This window comes from Typopeltis vanoorti, chromosome 25 (genome assembly GCF_054136105.1).
Source record: "Typopeltis vanoorti isolate ZY-2024b chromosome 25, IOZ_Tvanoo_1.0, whole genome shotgun sequence".
Lineage (NCBI taxonomy): Eukaryota > Metazoa > Arthropoda > Arachnida > Uropygi > Thelyphonidae > Typopeltis > Typopeltis vanoorti.
This window is the reverse complement of record NC_143573.1, coordinates 15,592,899-15,598,703: the sequence shown is the minus strand read 5'-3', so window position 1 is coordinate 15,598,703 and position 5,805 is coordinate 15,592,899. Positions and strand designations below refer to the sequence as shown.

At 38.4% G+C, this 5,805-nt stretch overlaps 1 non-coding gene across 1 annotated transcript; it reads left to right on the top strand.

Moving 5' to 3' along the window:
- The first annotated feature begins 4,248 nt into the window (after positions 1-4,248).
- Positions 4,249-4,367, top strand: LOC150092569 (U6atac minor spliceosomal RNA). The gene has a single exon (XR_016550553.1). It is a non-coding gene; the product is annotated as a U6atac minor spliceosomal RNA (small nuclear RNA).
- Positions 4,368-5,805: the final 1,438 nt, after the last annotated feature.

Here is a 5,805-nt window from a genome sequence, read left to right as displayed (position 1 = left end):
GACCTACGCAATGATTTGCCTTTCACCACCATGTTACATCAGTTTAAACAAACAAAACCCACACACTACAAACACTGGAAGCACACAACCTGTACCATAACTCTTACACATAAACCATTTTGTGTAAGAGTTATGGTACACATACAGCTAATGGTAAACACATAGCTCATCACATCATGCCTTAAACACATTCAAATTCTCTGCAGACATCGTGCTCTCAAGCAATGCATTCCAGTCATTCACAACTTTTTATGCAAAACACCTGCTTCTTACTCAGTAATAAAAATATTACAACCCATTTTATGAAACGGCATTTATTAACTTGCTTATAAAAAAAAAGATTGTATAATGTTAATTTTTCTTTCCATTATATTCTTATTTTCACTATTTTAATAAATCAGAAATTAAATTGACCTTTATGTACTATATCTAAACTAATACATCATATTTCTTTTGTGGCAATGTGTTATCTGTATTTTTCAAGGGAATATTAAAAATAATATTGAATAGTCAAAAAAAAAATCTCATGCTCTAATCTGAATACATAAAATAGGGAGTAGGGAAGTAAGCACACAGATTTTAGGGATATTTGGAACTGGAAATAAGTTATACCATATTGCAACCCTGGAAGTTTCCATTTTCCTAGTAGTTTTCTTCTAATTCATTATGCTTCTAAGTAAAGAAGCATGATTAGAATTCTACTGATGATAGCAAGGGAATTATGTCCACATAAGGTGATGATGCAAGAGGAAAATAATGATAATGGGTTTAACACAATATTGTGTGAGTTGGAGGTTGACAGGAATTCATATTTAGTTGGATGTTGCTATATGCTAGGCAATGTAAATGGTGGTGATGAAGAAACGTATAAGCAACTTGGATTAGGGAACAAGGGAAAGGTGATCATTATGGCTGATTTCAATTATGGTAATATAGATTGGATTGAAGAGATAGCATTTGGGATTAAGGAAAATGAATTTCTTGAGTTCTTGAGAGATAACTCTCTTAGGCAGTATGTAAAGGAGTTGCATGCAAGGATTGAGAGTGTTAGATCTGATCACTTCATCCTCTGATGAAGTGATCAGATTCATTAGACTTAGGAAGCTTAGGAAACAGCTTGGAATGAGGAATAAAGTGCAAACAAGATAATTTAATGTTGAATATGAGGAAAGATTGAGAAGATGCAATTTATAGAGTTTAGTGGATAGGAAGAAGAAGAAGGGAGATATGATAGAGACCTACAAGTTGGTAAGGGATTGTTATAGGATCAATGTTGGAGAAGTTTTACAGAAAAACAGTGGGAGATCAAGGGAGAACTAGAGGTCATCCCTGGAAACTGTATAAAGAGGATGTGAGCAGGGAAATGAGAAGCAGGTTTTTGCTTGCAGATTAGATATAGTTTTTTTTTATATGTGACAAGTAGCAGGAAGAATGATTATAACAAGATGATGTTAATGGATGAAAATGATGGATTGATAACTGCTGCAGAGGACATAATCAAGATATTCAGTAAACAATTCATCAGCTGTGTCTTCCTCATCATTGTGAAATCATGAGAAGCTCAAGTGGAAATTGAAGAATATTACATACTGGTGGGCATGCAAGAAGTATATGAATTAATTGATCTTGATGTCAAAAAGGCAGCAGGACTTGATGACATATCACCATCTCTTAAGACAATGTGTCTGGAAGTCAGCATTAGTTAACTAGAGGTATAAAAGTATTTGTATATGATGCAAAATTGAAAAGAATGATGAGGAGCCCAGATGTTATTTATAGGAGGAATTAAATAAGTTGCATGAGTAGGCAGGTGAGTTGAACTATCAGGTCATTGTTTCAAAATGTGAGGTTCTGAAATTTAGTAGGCAACCATGGAATGCAAAGTTAGTATACCCTTGGGGAATTTGAAGGAGGTTGAAGAGATCCAGGAGTGGTAGTGAACAAGGATTCGAAGCTCGGGGATCATGTTGTACAAGTTGTGAAGTCATCACATCAAATTATGGCAATGATGTGAAGGACCTTAATGTGCAAAAATAAAGAGATAATAGTTCTTTTGTATAAGTTCTGGACCAAGCCACATATGGATGCACAGATTTGGTCACTTTCTTTGCTTTCATGATGATGAAGATATATTAGAAAGGGTCCAAAGAAGATTGACTAAAGTGATACCTGGTCTTTGAAATGTAAGATATGAAGACAGATGTGAGGGAATGCAATTTTCAAAGCCTCATGATAGGAAGAGAAAGAGGAGGAGAGGGATATGATTGAGTTGCTTAATCTGGTAAGATGTTGTTACTGGGTTAATGTGGAAGAAATTTTTCACAGGATAAAGTGTTTAATAAGAGGCCCAGAGATTTGATTTTCAATATTGAAAAAACAAAAGTAATGAAGACATGTGATAATGTGTGATAAGGTGATAAAGATGAGTCCCCCTGTCTTTCTTTAAGGATGTTCTATAGAACAAGTCTCACACTTCAGTTATCTTGGTGACTGTGTAACTGATTTGGTGAAGTGAAGAATAAAGTAGGTGGAAGATTAGAGACGGCTTCAGGAGTATTCAAAAATTATGAAAAGTTTGGAAAGACAGAAGAATATCAGTAAAAACTTAAGATCTGCAATAGTCTGGTTCTCTCTATTTTGCATTATAGAGCTGAGATGTGGATGTTGTGTAAAAATGATAATTGGAGACTTGATGATTTTGATCAATATTTTGTGGGTAAGATGGTTTGACTTCATGAATAATGATGAGATACATCAGAAGAGTGGTCATTTATTTCTTAGTGCTATACTATGGTTTTGTTTTTTATGTTGGGCCCATATACAGGAGGTTGGTTGTCAACCTATAGTATGTTAGTACCGTATATGGGTGGTAGGTTGCGAAAGGAGAAACTTGTTTACATTTGATTTGAACGCCTGTATGTTGTATTCCTTGGGAAATACATCTGGGGGGAGAAGACTGTTCCACAGTACTGCAGTACAGGGATGAATGAGAAGGAAAAGAAACTTGTTCTGTGGGTTTCGAGGTGGTGTACTGTGAAAGGATGTTGGGCGGCAGCTGTACGTGTTCCAATGGGCTTAGTACAGGATGGGGAAATTATTGATGCTGTTTTAAATGAGCATTTTCCATGGAAATATTTGTAGAATATACAGATTGTAGAGACCAAGCGTCTATGTGAAAGTGGGGGGAGTGAGTTGGTGAGGGATGGGTCATTTATTAGTCTAATTGCTCTCCTCTGTATTGAGTCAAGCATTTTGAGGGAGGTTTTTGGAGCCCCACTCCAGATGTGAGAGCAGTATTCGAGAGCTGGGAGGATTTGTGACTTGCATAGTGTTAACAGCTGTTTAGAGGTGAAGTAGTATCTTGAGCAAAAGAGAAAACCTAGTTTTTTGGAAGTTGAGGATGCAATGGTTGTGATGTGTTTATGCCAGGAGAAGCTTGATGTCAAAGTAATTCCAAGAAGAGAAATTTCATCTTGTCTGAGAATTTGAGTGTTATCAAAAACAATGCTGGTGGAAAATGGTTCTTTTTTGTGAGAAATAAGACAGAACTGGGTTTTACTAGCATTGAAATTCACAAGGTTATCTGAGCCCCATTGGCAGATGGCTTGGAGGTCAGAATTAAGGGCAGTGGTGGTTGATGTTCTGTGGGTTGAGGTGAGTTGTGTAGAGTAGGGTTTGTCAAATGAAAGGGAGGAATGTAATGTGCTGTCATCTGCAAAACTGTGTATTGGGTTAGAGGTCAACTGAAGTAGGTCATTGATATATAGAAGGAAGAGGGTCAGTGAGAGAACTGAACCTTGTGGGACCCCAGCATTAGTTGGATGGTGAGAGGATAGGGAGCTGTCTACCATCACATATAGTGTGCGTCCAGACAGGAAGCTGGTAATCCATCTGCAGAAGTCTTGAGGCAGTCCAAATGATGGAAGTTTGCTTAGTAAGCCTTTGTGCCAGACTCGGCGAAGGCTTTGGAGATATCAAGTGCAACTACTTGGGATTCACTGAATTTCTCCATGCCGTTTGTCCAGTGATGGGTGATGTATGAGAGTAGATCTCCTGTTGAATGGCTTTGATGGAATCCGTACTGGTGGTCGCTTAATAGCCGGGTACCTTCAAGGTATATTAGGAGCTAAGAGTTGATGATTTTCTCCATTACTTGATAGGACTGAAGTGAGTGAAGGAGATTGTAGCCTTTCCTATGTAAGGAACGGCTGTAATGGTTTAGCCATTCTGTTAGAATGCAGAACATTTGGTTTGTATGAAAGGAGAGAAGGTTAGCACTCCCCTTGATAAGGATGGACCGGCCTCTGGGCCTAATACATATAAGGTTAAGGCACTGCCGCTTACTTCGTGGCACTTAACCAATTTTTGGCACGTGGCGGTGAATTTGAGCTGTGCAGAAGAAAGTGATTTTTAATCGGTGAATAGTCCGCTTTTTTCCCCGTTTTTCTACGTTTTTGATTTCTAAATTGTTTCTCTGAATACGAGTGTACTTAAGTGGTTGTTTTTTGGAAGTTAGTTGCTTTCGCGATATAATATATTTTGGTACCGTCGGAATCGAAAGCGTAACGTGGAAGACAAAACGAAGCTAAGTTACTGTATTTAGTTATATTTCATTTTATTTAATTATATTTAGTACTTAAATGTTCTGATGTTTGTACTTTTTTCCCTCTTATTTATTAATTGAATAATTATTAAAGATTACGATTACGCTACTCTGCAGTAAGGAATGATGGTGGATTCAGCAGCAGTCGCAAGTGGCGTAACGCCAAGTCCTCCGCCATTTAAGAACTCAATTATTAGCAATATCATAAGGGACTTTGTGGCATGCAGTACTTGCGGCATGTATGCGTCTCGTGAATTACACATGTGGCTTGTTAAAGAGAGCGGAGAGCGTATGTGCGCAAAATGCAGGCAGTTGGAGGAAATAAGTACATTAGATATATTGATATCCGACTTTGTTGCTCCAGGAACGGGGAATGAACATAGGAAGACAAGTAGTATGATAGCAGAGAATGAGAAAATAATAGTTGATAGTGTGGAAGGTGTGAGTGACTGTGGAAGTTTAGGAGATGGTTTTGTTTGGGAGAGTAAATTTAGATTAAGAGTGACTGACCTGCAGAGGGAGATAGATGAGTTGAAAGAGGAGGCGGAATGTCTTGTGAATGAGAGCAGAAGTATGAAAGATAAGATTAGGAGAATGGAAGAGATAAATGCAAGGCGAATCAGAGTAGGAGAGAGAGAGAATTTAGGGAGTATGAGTGAGAGATATGGGGGTGCTAGAAGAGGAGAGAATGGAAACAGTAGAAGAGAGGGAATGAGAGAGAGGTATGGGAATGCTAGCAGACGAGAGGATGGAAACAGTAGGAGACACGGAATGAGAGAGAGATATGGAAGTGCTAGAAGAGGAGAGAATGGAAACGGTAGGAGAGATGGAATGAGAGAGAGAGGTATGGGAATGCTAGAAGACGAGCGGATGGAAACAGTAGTAGGAGAGACAGAATGAGAGAGGGATATGGAAGTGCTAGAAGTGGAGCAAATGGAAACAGTAGGAGAGAGGGAATGAGAGAGAGAGGTATGGGAATGAAAGAAGAGGAGAGAATGGAAACAGTAGAAGAGAGAGAGGTATGGGAATGAAAGAAGAGGAGAGAATGGAAACAATAGGAGCGAGGGAATGGTAAGAGGTATAATGTATGGTGACTCAATGATCCGTGGTGTTCAAGATAGGATGCGTGAGGATGTTTGCCAGGAGGAACAATAGAAAGGGTGGCTATGGCAATTAAGAGAGGTGAAAGGGTGGATGAGATG